Here is a 21,880-nt window from a genome sequence, read left to right as displayed (position 1 = left end):
TTAAACGCTGAAAGCATGGGAGCTGTGATACGGGATTGTGATTGCAGGAGAGATTATTATTATTATTTTGACATGAATCATAAGCCTCAGTGAGATGTGGCGCTTGTTTGTGGGGGTGAATTTGGGTGTCAGACAGCAACAGAGAGGTTTAGATGGTAAGTGTGAAAGGACGTGCAAGGGTGAACATAAGAAAGGAAGCAGAGAAACTTCCCTGGTGGTCTAGTGGTTAGGAATCCGCCTTCCAGTGCAGGGGGCACAGGTTTTACCCATGGTCAGGGAACTGATCCCACATGCCGCAGGGCAACTAACCCCTCGCCCCACAGCTGCTGAGCTCACGTCCTAGAGTCTGTGCTCCGCAACAGGAGAGTAGCCCCTGCTCTCCGAAACTAGAGAAAGCCCATGTGCAGCAATAAAGACTCAGCACAGTCAAAAAATTAAAAAAAAAAAAAAAAGAGGTGGAAGGAGCACAAAGACAAACTTTATCCATTTTGCTCTTTTTCCAATGGCCGATTTTCCATTGGAAATTTGCTCCAATTTCCAATGCACTGGGTAGAGAGAGTGGGGGAACTGAAATTTTCTCTGGAGGCCATTTTACTATGTAATTCTCTCTCTTTCACACAGATAGCCTTGCAGAGCTGTATTCTAATTTTTCCCCATAGCCTACTCATATATCGTTATTCAATGAAGTAATAATGTTAAAAGCAAGACAATCTATAATGCACTTTCAATAAAACTCTGAAAAACAGTCATTGATCTTTTCTTAAGTCGGCTACCTACCCCCAGCTGCCTTATTGCTTTCATTGTAGAGGTGGTTAAATGACCAAAGATACTTAATATGTAAGTTATGAAACATTTCCACTTCCTTATTTACCACTTAATGGTCATTAAAAGAGTAGGAACATCATCCTTTTTCAGGTGATGTAAGATGGATCCTGGCTTGAATAGAGTACTCATTTATCAATAATCAATTACTCAGTTAACCATTAAAGATAATAATCATTTCCACCACACTTAAAATAAAATGCTACAAACGTCAATGAATCATTATTTTATCCTAGGGCAGACCTTAAATCAATTTCTTCTTACCATTCGTTTTACTTCTGTAATCATGGTGGACACTTGAAGGACCGGAACATAAGAAAATTTTCAAATGGCTAAATGGTTGGGGAGAAGGGAAGTCTGGAAAGTGTGATTATGGGAACTCCATGAATTTAATCCAAGTGGTTTTGCTTTATCTTCAGGTTCATTCCTGTTGCCTATGGGAATCTTGATGGGAGATTTTCAATTTCCACTTGTTCAAATCCTGCTGGTTGCTTTCAGACTCATTCACCATATACAGCCCAAAATTGTGCATGCATGCTCAGTCATGTCCAATTCTTTGCGACCCCATGGACCGCAGCATGCCAGGCCTCCCTGTCCATCACCAACTCCCGGAGTTTACTCAGATTCACGTCCATTGAGTCGGTGATGCTATCCAACCTTCTCATCCTCTGTCGTCCCCTTCTCCTCCTGCCTTTAATCTTTCCCAAAATCAGGGTCTTTACAATTGAGTCAGCTTTTCACATCAGGTGGCCAAAGTATTGGAGTTTCAGCTTCAGCATCAGTCCTTCCAATGAATATTCAGGACTGATTTCCTTTAGGATGGACTGGTTGGATCTCCTGGCAGTCCAAGGGACTCTCAAGAGTCTTCTTCAACATCACATTTCAAAAGCATCAGTTCTTCGGCACTCAGCTTTCTTTATAGTCCAACTCTCACATCCATACATGATTACTGGAAAAACCATAGCTTTGAGTAGATGTACCTTTGTTGGCAAAGCAATGTTTCTGCTTTTTAATGTGCTGTCTAGATTGGTCATAACTTTTCTTCCAAGGAGCAAGCATCTTTTAATTTTCTTTTAATTTTAATATTGTTTTAATTTCCTTTTATTTTAATATCAATTTAATTTTTAATATTCTTCTTAGCAGTTAAAAAAAATTTTTTTTACTGTGGTAAAAGCCACATAATATAAAACAGACTATTTTAACCATATTTGTCTGTACAGCTCAGTGGCGCTAAGTTCATTCACATTGTTGTGCAACTCTGACCATCATTCATCTGAATTTTTCACCTTCCTAAACTGACAGCCTGTCTCCATTAAACACTAACTCCCTATCTCCCCTCCCTCCTCACTTGCCAGCCCCCAGCAGTTACCAATCTGACTCTGAATTTGACTATACTAGGTACCTCATATAAGTGGAATCAAACAGTATTTGTTTGCACCTAATCTATTTTGGAATGCATTTTTAGAAAAATGGTACAGATGAACCTCTTCTTTCAGTTTTTGCTTCTGTTTTTTTTTTTTTTTTTTTCATTTATTTTTATTAGTTGGAGGCTAATTACTTTACAATATTGAAGTGGGCTTCCCTGGGGAAGCCTGCCCTGATCTGCCCAGTCCCTATCGTGTGCTCTCAGAACACCATCTCCCTCTCCTTCAGGTTATCATCACAGCTTCAGTCTTAGACGTGACCGAGTGGCTGTTTGACAGAGGTAGTCTTGGTGTTTCCCAACAGACTGTGAGTTCTGTTTGGGCAGGGTTGTGCCTATTTGTTGGAGAAGGCAATGGCACCCCACTCCAGTACTCTTGCCTGGGAAATCCCAGGATGGAGGAGCCTGGTAGGCTGCAGTCCATGGGGTCGTGAAGAGTTGGACACGACTGAGCGACTTCACTTTCACTTTTCACTTTCATGCACTGGAGAAGGAAATGGCAACCCACTCCAGTGTTCTTGTCTGGAGAATCCCAGGGATGGGAGCCTGGTGGGCTGCCGTCTATGGGGTCGCACAGAGTCGGACACAACTGACGTGGCTTAGCAGCAGCAGCAGCAGTGCCTATTTGTGCTCACTACTGTATCCCATTATCTCACTGGAGATAATCTCATTGGAAAAGACCCCGATGCTGGGAAAGATTGAAGGTGGGAGGAGAAAGGGACGACAGAGGATGAGACAGTTGGATGGCATCACCGACTTGATGGACTTGAGTTTGAGTAAGCTCCGGGACTTGGTGATGGACAGGGAAGCCTGGCATGCTGCAGTCCATGGGGTTGCAGAGAGTCAGACATGACTGAATGACTGAACTGACTGTATCCCAAGGATTAGGATGGTGTCTCATCCATAGTGGACTTTCAATAGATGTCTGTAAGCATATCACAAGTTAATTAAGAAAGGGCCCAGAGAATTTCCTGTGTGACTCAGGAAACTCAACCTGGAGCTCAGTAACAACCTAGTGTGTGTGTGTATGTGAGGGGGGATGGAGAGGGAAGTGGGAGGGATGTTCAAGTGGGAGGGAACATAGGTAAACCTATAGCTGATTCATGTTGATGTTTGGTAGAAATCAACACAATACTGTAAAGCAATTATCCTTCAATTAAAAATAAATAAATTAAAACGAAAGGGCCCAGAAATCACACCATTAAGCCCAGAAAGTAGGGGATGTTGACAGCTGTCATTAGATGTGTTTCCTTGTCCGTATGGAGAGGTAATAACATCGTAAGTTCATTTAGGTTCATGGAGTTTCACTGATGCAGGTATTTCCTAGCTGACTTCTTTTCCTAACAAGACCCAGGCTTCTCCTCTCTTAGCTCTGCTTTCTTTCAAGGCTCTTCTGGTCTATGCTGCTTCCCCCAACATTGGCACTTTCTCCTCTATCAGTGGAAACATCTAGAGCTTCCTTGGGTTTCCTGACTGCCCCACATTCAGTGCTTCCCGAGATCCTCTTGAACATGTGTGTGCGTGCTAAGTCACTTCAATTGTGTCCACCTCTGTGTGGCCCTATGGACTATAGCTTGTCAGGCTCCTCTGTCCAAGAGATTCTCCAGGCAAGAATACTGGTGTGGGTTGCCATCCTCTCCTCCAGGAGATCTTCCTGACCAAGGGATTGAACCTGCGTCTCTTATGTCTTCTGCATTGACAGGCAGCTTCTTTACCACTAGTCCCACCTGGGAAGCTCACACCTATGCAATAAATCCCCTCCATGCAATAATCTCTGATCTGAATGAAGAGACGACCCTTAGATCTACCAGTGACTAAGGCATTTCATAAAGCCACTCGAATATGGAGAGGGAATGGTAATGTGATTATCTTGAATCTGGTCCTTTGAGAAGATGGATCTATTTTCAACACCAGTTTTTATTCCACTGGAGTCCCTGATTTAATTTGCAATTATTTATAACCTGCACCTGACCAAAGTGACTGAGAAAAGGGCAACTTAGATTTGAAGGCAGCTCAGGGTACATTGATATCTGGTCTGGGTGAAACATACACTCACATACTTTGTAATAGTTCTGGGGCATTTAAATGTGAGCCTGATAATTATAACTTAAAGAGACATGGTACACAAAGAAGTAACTTCAAGAGAAAGTTTGAGGGATAAAGAAGACAGAAAGATTCTGAGATTCTGCAGATTCTGAGGTGGGCCAAATGATGTGGTGTGGATTTGACTCAGTCTCTCAAAATGACAGGAAATGATGTTATATCAAGTATGCAGAGCATACGATGCAGAAAATCACTATGATAATTTCTCAGCAACTAAAGCAATGAATGGGAGAGTCAATATTCTGGGCTAGCATGGATAATAGATGCTCAATATTTACTATGAACAATTGAATTTGCACTTTCATCAATCCAGGCCATCTTCAAGTCTCTGTGTGTGTGTGTGTGTGTGCGCTCAGTCATGTCTGACTCTTTGTGACCCCATGGAGCCCACCAGTCTCCTCTGTCCATGGGATTTGCCAGATAAGAATACTGGAGTGTGTTGCCATTTCCTCCTCCAGGGGATCTTTCTGATCCAGGGATCCTACCTGCATCTCTTACATCTCCTGCATTGGCAGGTGGGTTCTTTACCACCTCTGCCGCCTGGGAAGCCCATTAGCCAGTGTATATGTATATGCTAGTCACTCAGTCATGTCCAATTCTTTGTGACTCCATGGACTAGAGCCCACAAGACTCCTCCATCCGTGTGATTTTTCCTGGCAAGAATTCTGGAGTGGGTTGCCATTTTCTTCTCCAGGGATTCGACCCAGGGATCGAACCTGGATCTCCCACATTGCAGGCAGACTCTTTACTGTCTGAGCCACCAGGGAAGATATTAACCAGGGTAATCCTCCCCAAATCCTGTGATGCGGGTGAAATTATTATCCCACTTTTCAGAGGAGGAAACTGAGGCATAGAGACTTGCTCACATCTATTAAATTGGGAGTACCAGAACCCCAATTCAGGTAACCTGACTGAGGGTCTGCATTCAAAATGTCTGCACTAATCTCACAATCTAACAAGTAGATAGAAACAGTCTCAGATGATGATATCTTCTCGGCAGAGAGCTAAAACCATCTGATAAGACAGAGAGTGGACTGGGTGGTCAAGGAAGACCCCAGATGGTGACATGGAGACTAAACTCTGAATGACAGGATGCTGCAGGAAGCTTTATAATTCCTTTGTCCTCTTCTCTCTGATGGAGAGTATTTCTTCAAGATTATTTGAAGACACAAATTAGAATACGAACATTAAAAAAAATAGCCTTCACTTACCTCTGTTTGTGTGCTAAGTCTCTTCCGTCACGTCCAACTCTGTGCGACCCAATAGATTGTAGCCCATCAGTCTCTGTCCAAGAATACTGGAATAGATTACACTGCCCTTCTCCAGGGGATCTTCCCAGCCCAGGGGTCGAACCCGTGTCTCTTATGTCTCCTGCCATGTGGGAAGCCCCTGTTTACCCAAAGAATTAAAAAGAAGATGAGAGAGGGAAGGGGAAGTCTTTCAACCTCTTTTCTAGCTCTTGGCTTACTCAGCCTTGTTGTAATATGGCCAGAACCACACATGACAGTCTGAGCAGCTTTCTTAAGCTTGTAGGCTGGCTTTCCAGTAAGTTGTCCATCATTGGATAGCTTCCTGAATGTTTTTATTCTCTCTGTTGTGTATATGATTTCTGAGGTCAAAGCTTCAAGTCTAAACTAGTTTGGAGTCTGGTTTGCAGAAAAGAGGTGGGATGGAGTCACTCCTGCACTTGCTTGTGTGGAGACATACCTCTCATTCACCTACACTGCATTTTGGGGTCCCCGTGTGTACAGTCAGTCTTTAAGTGTCGGGTAACTTTTCTCTGGGTGCCTTGTCAGGCCCCAGCTTATGGTGAACATTTCCAGCTAAGAAGCATCTTCACTTCAAATTTAAGCGGTTTATGGAGATGAATTTCACACACACACACACACACACACACACACACACATAGATATATAATATAGTAAGAGTATGTTCTCACTACTATAAATACCTTAATGAAAACAGTTTTCATAAAGAACAATACTTTAAATGTTTTCATGTCACTTCTAAATCTGAGAGGGTGTTAGAGGTAGGAAGACTAGGGTCAAGGATTTGGATGAGCTGCATGCTAAGTTGCTCAGTTGTGTCTGACTCTTTGCGACCTCATGGATTGTAGCCTGCCAGGCTTCTCTGTTCATGGGATTCTCCAGGCAAGAATGCTGGAGTGGGTTTCCATGCCCTCCTCCAGGAGATCTTCCCAACCCAGGGATTGAATCCACATCTTTTATGTCTACTGCTTTTGGAGGCAGGTTCTTTACCACTAGTGCCACCTGGAAAGCCCAGGGTCCAGGATTCTGATAAATTAGGGATTGTCTACTAAAACCTTTTCTATGAAGTTTAGTGCAATGAATAGAGTCCAGTGAATAGTACTCTAAAGAAAACTCCTCCTGTAAATGACAAGGTTCATTATTCCTAAGGATCCAGTTGCCATTTTGAAAATAAGCTCTAACTATAAGTACCAAACCAAATAAGTCTTACAATGAGTGAGAACTGGTGTTGAAAATGAATCACTCACTTCGAATGATATCAGTCAAGAAAAAAATCACATTAACATTTCATTATACATAAGACATGATAAAATTCCATGTGACTTCAGAAGATATGATTGAAAGGCCATTTCTTCCATGAGGTCTTAGTGCTATGATGTCTGTAGAAAAGATCTCCAAAAAGTTCCCTGTTGGGTTTGTCATTTATCTTATTTCATCCAGTCCCATGAGCTTTCATTCTTTTTAACTCGTACATTTAAAATTAAAACTTGTATGATTCAGCTTATTATAATGTCTTGCTCTGGGAGAATTAATATAATTTCTTTCTACCTCCTTCTTGCATTATATTTTAATGTTAAGAAATCTTAAATAGTTTCCTATTGTATATACATAAAAACTCTCTAATATACTGAATTACACACTCATTTTAAATATCAAACAGTTGTAGAATTAATCCCAAATCTACTTTACATGGTAATAAGCCACAAGCATTTAATCATTGAACCTCTTTTAATCAGCATAGGCTCCCTGAATAATTATCTATTGTAGCTACACAGGAGAAATATATAATATTTTCAATTTATAGGTTGTCTAGGATACCTGTTTGACTTAATTATTAATAAAATGCTATAATAAAATTTAACATCTTTGGGTACATGTAGCCTGTAAACTTATTCAAAAAATTTGACCCTATTTGAATTTTTCTTTTATTTAATAATAATAATAGATGGTATTTAGTGGGCTCAAAGTAGCTTTAATGCTGTCTTAAATAGTTTCTGAGATATTCCTAAACAGTTTCTGCTTAATAACTAATTATCACATTAGAGAGCGTGTATGTGTGCTCAGATGTGTCCTATTCTTTGCAGCCCCATGGACTGTAGCCCATCAGGCTCCTCTGTCCATGGAATTTTCCAGGCAAGTATACAGGAATGGGTTGGCATTTCCTTCTCCAGGGATCTTCCTGACTTGGGGATTGAAACCGCGTCTCTTGCATCTCCTTCACTGGCAGGTAGATTCTTTACCACTAGAGTCACCTGGGAAGCCCCAATTATTACATTATGATAATTCAATTAAGCTATCATCTCCCCTCTTGTGAACTTCCCTGGTAGCTCAGCTGGTAAAGAATCTGCCTGTGATGCAGGAGATCCTGGTTCCATTCCTGGGTTGGGAAGATCCTCTGGAAGATGGGATAGGCTACCCGTTCCAGTATTTGGGCTTCCCTGGTGTTTCAGATGGTAAACAATCTGCCTGCAATGCTGGAGACCTGGTTCGATCCCTGGACTGGGACGGTCTCCTGGAGGAGGGCATGGCAACCCACGCCAGTATTCTCGCCTGGAGAATCCCACGGACAGAGGAGCCTGGTGGGCTACAGTCTACATGGTCGCAAAGAGTCGGACAAGACTGAGTGACGAAGCGCAGCACAGCACAGCCCATCTTGCATATGTAGACCTAAATTCAAGACCGGATGGGGTAGCAACTTGACATTAGCTAGCAGTGTTGAAGACATGCATAGCCTACAGCTTTACTAATTCATTCCCAGATTAATAACCTACAGAAACATCTACAAACTCCCCAGTCCCAGAAGTCCCTTATACTCTTGGAAATGATTGAGAACCCCAAGCATCTATTGCGATGTGAGTTACATCTATTAGAATTTAAAGCTGAGAAATTAAAAAGACATATTTATTAATTAAACCATTTAAAAATAAGAATAACAAATTGATTACATGTTAACATAAAACCATTTTAAATAACTATATTTTCCAGAACACACACATACAAGAAAAGGAGTGAAATTAGTTATGGCTTACTTAAACGTCTCTATCATTGTTGATGTTTTTCAGTTGCTAAGTCCTATCTAACTCTGCTTCTCCATGGACTGCAGCACACCAGGCTTCTCTGTCCTCTGCTGTCTCTTGGAGTTTGCTCAAATTTATGTCGACTGAGTCAGTGGTAATATCTAACCATCTCATCCTCTGCTGCCCCCTTCTCCTTTTTACCTTCAATCTTTCCCAGCATCAGGATCTTTTCCAGTGGGTCAGCTCTTTGAATCGGGTGGCCAAATTATTGGAGGTTCATCTTCAGCATCCTTCCAGTGAGTATTCAGGGTTGATTTCCTTTAGGATTGACTAGGTTGATCGCCTTGCTGTCCAAGGGACTCTCAAGAATCTTCTCCAGCACCACCATTTGAAAACATCAATTCTTCGGTGCTCAGTCTTCCTTTTGGTCCAAATCTCACATCCATACCTAACTACTGGAAAAACCACTTCTTTGTATGAACCTTTGATGGCAAAGTGATGTCTCTGCTTTTTAATACATTGTCTAGGCTTGTCATAGCTTGCCTTCCAAGGAGCAAGCGTCTTTTAATTTCATGGCCACAGTCACTGTCCGCAGTGATTTTGGAGCCCAGGAAAATAAAATCTGTTACTGCTTCTACTTTTTCCCTTTCTATTTGCCATGAAGTGATGGGACTGGATGCCATGATCTTAGATTTTTAATGCTGAATTTCAATCCAGTATTTTCACTCCCCTGTTTCATCCTCATCAAGAGCTCTAGTTCCTCTTTACTTTCTGCCATTAAAGTGGTATCATCTGCATGTCTGAGGTTATTGGTATTTCTCCTGGCAATGTTGATTGCTACTTGTGATTCATCCAGCCTGGCATTTCACATGATGTACTCTGGATATGTTAAATAAGCCGGATGACGATATACAGCCTTAGCACACTGCTTTCCCAATTTGGAACCAGTTACTTGTTCCATGCCAGGTTCTACCTGTTGCTTCTTGTTCTGCATACAGGTTTTTCAGGAGACATGTAACATGGTCTGGTACTCCCATCTCTTTAAGAATTTTCCAGTTTCTTGTGATCCACAGTCAAAGACTCTAGTGAAGTCAATGAAGCAAAAGTAGATGTTTTTCTGGAACTTCTTTGTTTTCTCCATGATGCAACGAATGTTGGCAATTTGACTTCTGCTTCTTCGAAACCCAACTTGTACATGTGGAAGTTCTTAGTTCACGTACTGCTAAAACCTAGCTTGAAGAATTTTGAACATAAACTTGCTAGTATGTAAAAGGAATACAATTGTATTATATAGTTTGAACATTCTTTGGTATTGCCTTTATTTGGGACTGGAATGAAAACTAACCTTTTCCAATCCTGTGACCACTGCTGAGTTTTCCAAATCTGCTGACATTTTGAGTGCAGCACTTTAACAGCATCATCTTTTAAGATTTTAAATAGCTAAGTTGGAATTTTGTCACCGCCACTAGCTTTGTTCATAGTAATTCTTCCTAGAGCCCACTTGTCTGCTCTAGGTGAGTGACCACACCATTGTGGTTATCTGGGTCATTAAGACCATTTTTGTATAGTTCTGTGTATACTTACCACCTGTTCTTAATCTCTTCTGCTTCTGTTAGGTCCTTATCATTTCTGTCCTTTATCACACCCATCCTTGGTTGAAATGTCCCCTTGATATCTCCAATTTTCTTGAAGAGATCTCTAGACTTCCCCATTCTGCTGCTTTCTCTATTTCTTTGCATTGTTCATGTGAGAAGTCCTTCTTATCTCTCCTTGCTATTCTCTGGAACTCTGCATGTAGTTGGTGCATCTTTCCCTGTCTCCTTTGCATCTTGCTTTTCTTCTTCTCTGAGCTATTTGTAAGGCCTCCTCAGACAATAACTTCACCCTCTTGCATTTCTTTTTCTTTGGGGTGATTTTGGTCACTGCCTCCTGAACAATGTTACGAACCTCCATCCATAGTTCTTCAGGTACTCTGTCTACCAGATCTAATCCCTTGAACCTATTCCTCACCTCCACTGTATAATCATAAGGGATTTGATTTTGGTCATACCTAAATGGTCTAGTGGTTATCCCTACTTTCTTCAATATAATTCTGAATTTTGCAATAAATAGCTCATGATCTGAGCCACAATCAGCTCCAGGTCATTTTTCTCTTTCTGTCCATACAACCAAGTAAGTCTAACACTGCAAAGAGATGTTGGGTTAATTTGTGGTCTAAAATTATATACAAACAACGTTATTTACACTCATGTATTATTTAAAGAACATATGGGCCTATGATATTTTTATGCTTAAAATAGCAAAAATCTAGAAAAAGCAGCTTCAAAATAGAAATATAGAGTGAAGTGATGATTAGGAGAGACGTGGGTGCTCGTACTTTAAAAAGAGACACTAAAAAGGAAGTGGCTGTTTATCTAGGTTCTGGGAAAATAACTAAATCCCAGCTTTTGTTTGTTCAGCTGAATGATGAGAGAAGAGCTTGCTACTGCAATCGTACCAAGGATTGTCTGCTCAGTACATTAGCAGTCGCTCAGCTCCAGATGCTGTCCTGAGCCTCAGTCTGACTTTGGGCTGCAAGAAACTTCCCCTTCTTTACCAAGTATTTCATGTAAAAATGCTGGAAGTAATACTAGCGGCAACCATGTTTTACCTTTAGGCTGTTTGAAAGTAGTTAACTTCAAACCTGAAATACAATCTGAAAAGAGAATCAATTTATATAGTGTCACTATTAGTAATTTCTGTAACTTTTTTGCAACCCTCTCATCACTGCTTATACAACGCAGTAGTAAACATTTACATGCCAAACATATTATGTCTTAGTTGATTCAACCTTCCAACAACTTTGTGAGGTAGATATTATTGTTTTCCCCATTGTACAGATGAGAGAAAGGTTATGTCGCTACCAAGGCGACATTTAGGGAATGAGGTAGGAATAGAATCTAGGCAGAGGACTTGAGGCTATCACTGCTACATTGTACTTTATTTACAGGTTTATTTGAGTCATTTAAGTACTGAAATTGGTGGTTCATTTCCTTTGTTCTTCCACATTGATCTCAAATGTTGCTGTTAAGAACATCCATTGCAGTGGTTATTTTATAGAATCAGAAGCAAGTAACAATAATTTTTTCCCTATTGAAACAAAATTAAGAATTAAGAAAAGAATTGTAAGTAGTTATTTTTTATTTGACAGCTCTTCTGGATTTATAGGAAAGGCCAAAATTTAATCTAAGTCCTCCATCCAGGAGGAAAACCAAGAACATGAGAACCAGATCCTGACCAATTTTTTTCTTCATCCTTAACAGGCAACAAACCAAAGGCAGATACAGAAGAATAAAAAAAAAAGAAAAAATATTATGAGATTATTACATTCCAAACCAACAAGATAGCATTCAGTTATTCATCCAGGTGTTGAGAATCCTCCCTTCTCACCTATGAACGCTTGTTACTTGTTTCCATGTATCTCTCATCTCTTTTCTTTTTCCCACACAGAAAGATAACGGTAACACTAAGATATTTAACTACTACCTGTCTCCAAGATAAATTATAAACCATAATGTCATCCAGTCTCTATTTTACATATATGGGGCTCTGTGCAAAATAATTCATCAAGAGTTATTAAAACCAACCTCTTGGTACATTTAGTAACTAATAACAAAATAATAATGGCTGTGATCTCTTGACTACATAGTATGCTCCAGTCACTGTGCTAAGTGCTTTGACTACCTTATTTCATTGACTCTTTGCCACACCTTCCTAATACAAGGATAACTACAGTAAGTCCCTTACATAGGAAACTTCAAGTTGCAGACTTTCAAGGATGTGAATGCACTTTCCCAGGTCCAGTCACGTATGTTGGTTCACGTGTCTGTCACGTGCATGCTCCCTCTACATGTGGTTGGACTTTTGTGTACTTTATAGAGTACAGTAGTACAGTATCTTTATTTCAAGCCAAGAAGTCCAGAGCAAGTGTAAAGGCGGTGGTGCTGTAGCTGGTACTAAGAAGCACCAGCTATTGTTACTTTTCAAGGTATTGTACTGTAAGATTTAAAAGTTTCCTTTATTTTTGGGGTTAGTTTTTTATGCATTATTTGTGTGAAAAGTGTTACAAACCTATTACAGTACAGTACTATGTAGCTGATTATATAAGTTGGGTACTTAGGCTAACTTTGTTGGACTTATGAACACACTCTCAGAATGGAACTTGTTCATATCTACGGGACTTACTATAACCTCATTTTACAGATAGGGAAACTGATGCTCCATAAGTATCAATGTCAGGATTCTAAACTCTGTGATCTTCATCACAGAGACTTTACTATGTCTTTCTCCCATTGGTTTTGGTTTTCTGTTTGTATCTAGAATTGTTTTTCTTCAGCCTAAAATGTTCCTTTAATATTTTTTACAGTTCAGGAGAAGTTCATATCCTTGTAGTTGGCATTATCTCAGCTTTTCTTTTTCATGTTGTTAAAATGACTGTGTTTTGCTCTCAGGTTTGCAGTGGATTCTCCTGGATATAGAATTTTAGGTTGACAGTTTTCTTTCTTCTTTTTCCAGAACTTTAATGAGCCTATTCCATTGTCTTCTGGCTTGCGGTGCTTTTGAGATGTCTGTGATCATTTTTACTTTTGTTCCCACGGTACATAGGGTGGGTTAATGCTTATTTCTCTTTATTATTCGATTATGAAATGCTTCTGTGTGGTTTTCTTTGTGGTATCCTGCTTAGGAGTCATTGAAGTTAAGACTTTCAAGATGGCGGAAGAGTAAGACCGGGAGATCACCTCCTTCCCCACAAATACATCAAAAATATGTCTGCATGCGTCACAGCTCCCATACAACACCTTCTGAATACTAGCCGATGACCCCAGACTTCCAAAAAGGGGTCACTGAAATTTTCAGTCTGTGGGTTTGTTGTTTTCATCTAATTTGGAAAAAATTGACACATTTCTTCAAAAATTTATCTTCTGATCTTTTCCCCTCTCTCCTTCTGGGGTTCCAGCTAGGAAGCTGCTTTCTGTTGCCCCACAGGTCCTTGAGGTTCATTAACTATTTCTTGTCAGTCTCTTTTGCCTCTGAGTTTCAGTTTGGGTACCTTAAGTTGCTATGTCTACAAGTTCATTAACACTTTCTTTTTCTGTGCCCAAATTTCTGTTAACCCCACTTAATGTATCTTTGGCTTCCCAGGTGATGCTAGTGGTAAAGAACCTTTCTGCCAATAAAGGAGATATGAAAGACAGAGGTTTGATCCCTGGTCAGGAAGATCCCCTAGAGAGGAAATGGCAACCCATTCCAGTATTCTTACCTGGAAAATCCCATAGACAGAGGAGCCTGGTGGGCTACAGTCCTAGGGTTGCAAAGAGTTGGATGTGACTGAGTGACTTGACACATGAAATACATCTTTACTGTACAAAACTAATTTCTCATTTTGTATGTAGTAGTTTTTCTCATCTTGTTCACATTTTCCTTTGATCCCATTTATATGTAACATCTGTTAAAATTTCTTTGTCTCTGATATTGGTCTTGTGTTTATTGACTGATGTTTCTCCTAGTTTCAGGTTTCATGTTCTTGCTTCTGAGGGCATGTCTAGTAATTTTTGATTGGGGATTGAAGATCATGAATTTGACATTGCTATATGTCTGGCTTTCATTGTCTTAAAGGGTGCTGCGTTTTATTCTGGTGGGCAGTTAAGTCATTTGCTGTTCCATTTGATCCTTTTGAGGATTGTTTAAATTTCTGATAGGGCAAATCTAGAGTAACTTATTCTCTGGGGCTGGTTTAGTCCTACTACAGATATATGACTCTTCTGGGGTGTGTACTGAATGCCCCAGGCATTCAATTAGGGCCACTTTCAGCCACATACTTGGCAGGATGCTTATATGCATTCGTAGAACTTTTCTTTTTCTAAATAACTTCTTCTTTTCTAGCACTCCGGCCCACAAATTCTAGCTCCCTCAGCTTCTCTGAACTCCAGTATCTGTCTTTTCAACTCAAAGAGATCATGACAATCTACTCATCTTCCCACTTCCTGTACTATTATCTAAAAGGTACTTCCAGGAGGAATTCCAGGGTAATTGCAGGACTCAGTTGATTTACTTTCTCTTAAAATCATAGTCAGATGCTGACTATTGCCAATACCTGAAACATATATTTTATCCTGTTCATATATGTTATCATCTTGTATAGTTGTGTATAACAGGAAGGAAAATTCAGTCTTATCTACTTAAACATGGTCTTTTTAAGAGCTTTCTTTTTTAAGATGATATATACACCATCTCTTTAGGAATAAATCCACTGAGAAAAAATGATTTACTTGACATGTGTGTATTCTGTGATTAAAGAGAATATACAAACAGAAATGAGATATATCAAATCTTTTCACTGTTAACAAATAATAATGGTTGAAGCAAAAATAAACTCTTCCAAGAGCAGAATTTGTCAAGAATCAGAATTTTTAAGGTATTAACCTATTTTTTTTCCCCTTGGATTTAAAATCATTCTGTTTTCAAGACAGAAGAAAGTTATCTAAATTCCTTTATATACTAGCAAGATTGACATTCTTGCTCATGGGAATCTGGTAGCTGGGTTTAACTGTGTGAGAAAAATTCTCTTCTTTGGGCATTCTCTTAGAAGGGAAAAAACTCAGTTTGGTCTTTGCTTTGTTTTTCACATTAGAAGAGGGTTCAAGATTTTGTTTATTTATTCAAGTTTTATTTTAATGCTTTTTGTCCCTGGCTAGACCCTGGGGGGCAGAACAGTGTAACAGTAATAATGGTGGAGCCTATTTAAAGAATTTCAAACTCAAAAACACTTATCTTCCAACTCAACAGCTATAACTTTGTCCACAGCAGGCCCCCAACTTCTTTTTCCCCAAAGAATGACTGATTTCAACATAAAGGGGCCTCTTTTCCTAAGCTACCTCTTGGAATGGGGAGGGGAATGCATCTTCTTTTATACTTTCTCATTTTCTATAATCCGCTCATTTAAAGGGATCAAAGAAATTTTTTCTTTGCTGCAGAAAGATAGTGTTGCTGGCTCTTCACCATGAGGCTGTGCTTTTAGGGTTAATTTCCTGGGCTTGGCATGGGTTTGTGCTTACCGCTACACACACACACACACACACACACACACACACACACACAGAGTTTTCTGGAGTTCCGAGAGTCCACTGGGATATCTTTGGAGCATTTCTGGTATCTGCCAGAAAATCTTGGAGGCCATCTCAGAATTTTACCAAATTTGACTACCCAAATGGACTATAGGATCTAATGTTTCCAAATATTTTTTTATCTCTCTCTCTCTGTGTATGTCTATATCCATGCAAAAAATATTGTATAAGGTGCTAACAATTGCTAAGGGCTTCCCCGGTGGTGCTACTGTTAAAAAACCCACCTGCTAATATAGGAGACTGGCCTTTCTCTGGTGGCTCAGACAGTAAGGAATCCGATGGCAATGCAGGGGACCCAGGTTTGATCCCTGGGTCAGGAAGATGCCCTGTAGAAGGGAATGGCTACCCACTTCAGTATTCTTGCCAGGAGAATTTCATGGACATAGCAGTCTGGCAGGCTACAGTCCATGGGGCCTCAGAGTAGGACAGGATCAAGCAACTACAAATTGTAACAATTGCTACCATTAGGCAGGTGGGAGAGTAAATGTTTATTTTCATCTTCTTTCTTATCTGTATTTGCTAACAGCTCTATATAGATGCATATGAAAATGATGACTCATTTTTAAAAGATTTAAGTAGTAACATTAAAATGATAACTCCACCTGACAAAGTGCATAGAACAAAATGCTGATGGTATTTCCTCAATTATTGACTTTCTTACCAGTTGCATTAATTTGACTTAATATGTCTTTAAAACAGAGGCACTTAGGGCAGGGGTAAATGTATAGCACTTTGCTATGCTTGCTTTGAGAACATCAAAAATGGAAAGGTGGAGACATTGATAGGGGCACTCATTATGGAGCTCACAAGGAGGGTGTTTCCTCCCAGCATGAATTTCTCATTAAATAGAAGTACAGAAGATTCATGACATTGCTCCTGACAGCATTGAAATTCACTTTAATGGGGGTATGACCTAAAACAAACCTCTGATACCTGATCATGATGATGGGCTGTTTATTTATTTCTTCTCCTTCATTTCCAGCAGGGGAGATGATTAATGCACCTATCTTTGTCGTGATGGCCTCTGTGGACAAGGTGCCTCTTTGAAGGACAGTCACTGTTTTAAAGTGCTGATCCATCTCATTTTTTCCTTTCAGGTGTCTGTGGAAGGACACCAATGTGAACCCATTAGAATAGCCTTCCAACCTGTGTGGGAGGAAAATGGTCAAACTAGGATACTTGGAGAGTTTTATTGCTCGAATCTCAGGTGAGAAAATTTTCAGATGATATAGGAAGCTTTTGGCTGGTATAAACCATGTCCAGGTAAAATGCTGCCATATGATGGTGGGCAGTTGCCTGATGTGGGGAAACAGACAAGTCAAAAAACAACTGAGTTGTTTTGTTATTATTATTTACTGTTGTGATAAACTCCACCTAACATGAAATTTGGGCTTCCCTGGTGGCTCAAATGGTAGGGAATGAGCCTGCAATGAGGGAGACCTGGGTTCAGTCCCTGGGTTGGGAAGATCCCCTGGAGGAGGGCATGGCAACCCACTCCAGTGTTCTTACCTGGAGAATCCCCATAGACATAGGAGCCTGGCGGGCTACAGTCCACCGGGTCACAAAGAGTCGGACACGACTGAGCGACTAAGCACACACACAACTAAGCACAACATGAAATTTACCATCTTAGCCATTTTAAAGTATACAGTTCAGTAGTGTTAAATATCTTCATATTGTCATGCAAGCAATCTCCAGAACTTTCTCGCCTTGCAATGCTAAAGTTCTAGACTCATTAAACATCAACTTCCCACTTCTCCCTCCTCGGCCCCTGGTAACTATCCTCCTACTTTTTGCTTCTATGAATTTGACTTTTCTAGGTAACTCATATCAGTGGAATTCTACATTATTTGTCTTTTTGTGATGTGCTCACATCACTATCACTTAGCATAATGTCCTCAAGTTTCATCCATGTTGTACCATATGTCTGAATTTCCTTTCTTTTTAAGGCTGAATAGTTTTCCACTGTATGTATATACTACATTTTGTTATCCATTCAACCATTGACCGACACCTGTGTTACTTCCACCTTTTGGCTATTGTGAACAATCCTGCTTTGAACATGGGTGTGCAAATACCTCTTCCAGGCTCTACTTTTAATTTGGGGGAGTATATATCTGGAATTGGGATTGTTGGGTCACATGGTAATTCTATTTTTAATTTTTTGAGGAATGGGCATACTCTTTCTACAGTGCCTGCATCATTTTACATTCCCAACAAATTGTTATTTTTGTGGCTATGCTTTACTATACATTTGCCATAACTCAGATTACTATAGACTATAACTAGATTTTTAAGTAACCTGAGAGCAGAGATAATTTCCTAGAAATTCAGGATATTTTGTAGAATTTTGCATCCCTGTAGCATAGTGCTGAGGACATGGTAGGTATCAAATGCTAACTGATGAACCATATCTGAAGGCCAATAATTCCATATATAAAAAGCATAGATGTTATTTTGCTCACAAAGGTTCATCTAGTCAAAGCTGTGGTTTTTCCAGTAGTCACGTATAGATGTGAGAGTTGGACCATAAAGACAGCTGAGTGCCAAAGAATTGATGCTTTTGAACTGTGGTGTTGGAGAAGACTCCTGAGAGTCCCTTGGACTGCAAGGAGATCCAACCAGTCCATCCTAAAGGAAATCAATCCTGAATATGCATTGGAAGGACTGATGCTGAAGCTGAAGCACCAATACTTTGGCTACCTCATGTGAAGAACTGACTCACTGGAAAAGCCCCTGATGCTGGGAAAGATTGAAGGCAGGAGGAGAAGGGGATGACAGAGGATGAGATGGTTGGATGGCATCACCGACTCAATGGACATGAGTTTGAGCAGGAGTTGGTGATGGACAGGGAAGCCTGGTGTGCTACAGTCCATGGGGTCACAAAGAGTTGGACACAACTGAGCGACCTAACTGAATTGACTGAATTACGTTCTAACACTCCATCACTGGGAGATAAGTGTCAGAAACTACTTGAGAGTGAGGATTTTGATGCAAGAATGTCAGGAGATAGAGACCACTATGCAATCCTTTAGGCCAGGTATCCATTGTCATCATTTCAGTGATATATCCTTTGTTTGACAGAGATGCAAACATCTCTGCTTTATGGCAAAAATAGAGACAGGATGGGAAAACTGAAAGACCCAGCAAACATAGAGACTGATGGTAGGTATATTCAGAAACACCTCACATAAACGGTATAAAGGAGAAAGAGCTGTCATTTTCAACCTTCAATGAACTTACTGATTTTGAATTGCCTTTTGAAATAAAGATCCCTGTACTCTCTGGGATTCCCTTTCAGCTAGGTTCAGTCTAAGTCTGAAAAACAAGCATTTTAATAAACATCAGAGAAAATTAACTGGAAACAGATGATTCCCACCATATTTAGATGTTGTCAGGTGATAAAACCAACTCACGATTCCCTGTGTTAACATGGGGAAATGAGGGGTGTCCTCAAAGACTCATGTGCTGCGCTACACCATGTAACCTGTGCTGAGCTGGCTGTTTCATCATTTGGAGGACTTGCTGCTTGAAGAAATACCTATATCCCCAGTTCTCAACTTGTGCTGAGTTATTCTCTACAATAACCAGTGTGATCCTTCACTCTAAACCTACACAGGCTGGGAATTTTGGAAAAGGTCTCTTCCAGGTTCTAGGATGATGATCAAATCCAAGACACAGTTGAGTATTTTAGATGAAAGAACCCAGGTGGTGACCTTGACAATTAACCCAAATGTCATCTGGGCTTCCTTGATTCTTTGAGTCATAGGTAAATTTGATTCAAATACAGTATTACAGTCTGTACAAGTCTGTCCCCTTCCTAATGATCAGTTCACATTCTATGTATAATTCTTCTAAGGGCCTTGGTCTCTTGACCCTGTTGGTTGGGCTCTACTTAAGCAAGTGCAGACATTTTAACTTCCTTTTAATTTTCAGTAAGAAACCCACTCATGAACATTCTGAGGTTAATAACATTACTGAAAATCCATGGGTTTACAGAGAGGCATCATACTGTTGTAGGGTTTCCTGATAGCTCAGATAGTAAAGAATCTGTCTGTAATGTGGGAGACCTGGGTTCGATCCCTGGATTGGGAAGATCCCCTGGAGAAGGGAATGGCTACCCACTCCCAGTATCCTTGCTTGGAGAATTCCATGAACTGAGGAGCCTGACAGGCTACAGTCCGTGGGGTCACAAGGAGTCAGACACGACTGAGTGACTAACACACGTGCACATCATACTGCTTCATGGCAGTGGGCCATCATTTTCTATTTTTCCCATGCCATCTTTTGTTGAATTTAGAAAAATTCATGCTCCCAATATGTACCCTTCCTGGGCATAGAGCTCCCTGGGAATTGTAGTAGAGATCATTATTCACCCTGGGACTTTTGCCATCTGCAATCTACCACCTCTATCAGAATCTGAGCAAATTAAATTTTTTTCTACTGTACTTTTACCACCAACAAATCTCTTGGGGGAATATGTTGTATTAATGTTTGTTTAAGATATTTTGTCAGGACCCAGGGTCCTGAGTCCAAACTATAGAATGAGCACGAAAACCATATAAAAATCTTGAGGATGGTATGTAGAGGCGATGCCCCCATTAGACTCTCTCAGTTTGGCCCAAACCTCTCTTGTTCCCCAAACCAAAGATGGTTTCCAATGATACAGACTGCAGCTCACAGAATCATATGATGTCTTTAGCATGGAGTAGGCTGCCCTGAAACTGGGATCAAGATAGCCAAGCAACCTCCTTGATTTGTTTCTCTTTAGATTCATGTCCGAATTTTAGAAGTCTGTGTTTTTAACATTTAAATGGTAGGTCACACTAAGAAATAGAGAGAAAAAAGGGTTTTTGCTTCATCAGTGATTTATTTACATTATTTTTATATAACCACCTTGTACTGTGCTAAGTCGCTTCAGTCGTGTCTTGACTCTTTGCGGCCCTGTGGATTATAGTCTATCAGTCTCCTTTGTCCATGGGATTTCCCAGGCAAGAATACTAGATTGGTTGCCTTTTCCTCCTCCAGGGGACCTTCCCAACCCTGGGGTCCAGCCTGCATCTCTTATGTCTCCTGCATTGGCAGGCAAGTTCTTTACCACTAGCACCACTTATCCTAATTCATATCTTTGGGCTTGACCCACCCATACAGTTTCTTGATCTCTTAAGGTGAGGAGATGGGATGATGGAAGAAGAGTTGACTGGAAAGAGTCTTCTTCTACAGCCATTAATCAGTTTTTTCAAATTGTCCCCATAGTGCTTAATTTGAAATGAAAATAGAAGCCATGTTCTTTTAATGAAAAGTTGACTTACATCTTTCTCCACAAGCTGCCATCTTGAATGCTGGATTTGCATAGAACAGGAATTTATAATCCAGATTTGAACTCAGTTAAGAATTTTTTTGTTTTGAAAAACATGAAAGCTTAATGAAAATACATATCAAATGATACAGAATATGAAAAGTACTGGAAAACTAGAAGAATTGACTGGAAATAAACCTGCCATAAATTAACCTGTTTTCAGTACTTAGGACATGGAAGTAACCTAGATATCCATTGACAGATGAATGGATACAGAAATTGTGGTACATATATACAGTGGATTATTGAAAGTGAAAGTGAAGTCGCTCAGTCGTGTCTGACTCTTTGTGACCCCGTGGACTGTAGCCTACCAGGCTCCTCCATCCATGGGATTCTCCAGGCAAGAATACTAGAGTGGGTTACCATTTCCTTCTCCAGGGGATCTTCCCAACCCAGGGATCGAACCTGGGTCTCCCGCATTGGAGGCAGATGCTTTAACCTCTGAGCCACCAGGGAAGCCCAAAGCAAAACATTTGAGTCAGTTCTAATGAGGTAGATGAACCTGGAGCTTATTGCACAGAGTAAGTCAGAAAGAGAAAGACAAATATTGCATATTAATGCATATGTACAGAATCTAGAAAGATCATATTGATGAACATATTTGCGGGGCAGCAATGATGATGCAGACATAGAGAACAGACTTGAGGACACAGTTGGGATGGAGAGGGTGTGATGAATTGAGAAAGTAGCATGGAAACATATACCTTACCATATATAAACTAAAT

The 21,880-nt window shown here is 40.2% G+C and overlaps 1 non-coding gene across 1 annotated transcript; it reads right to left on the bottom strand.

Moving 5' to 3' along the window:
- Window positions 1–21,539: 21,539 nt before the first annotated feature.
- TRNAW-CCA lies at window positions 21,540–21,611 on the bottom strand. Its single transcript has one exon. It is a non-coding gene; the product is annotated as a tRNA-Trp (tRNA).
- Between the last annotated feature and the right edge of the window lie 269 nt (window positions 21,612–21,880).

This window comes from Cervus canadensis, chromosome 26, assembly GCF_019320065.1.
Source record: "Cervus canadensis isolate Bull #8, Minnesota chromosome 26, ASM1932006v1, whole genome shotgun sequence".
In the NCBI taxonomy this organism is placed as follows: Eukaryota; Metazoa; Chordata; class Mammalia; order Artiodactyla; family Cervidae; genus Cervus; species Cervus canadensis.
This window is presented reverse-complemented; position numbering and strand designations above follow the sequence as displayed.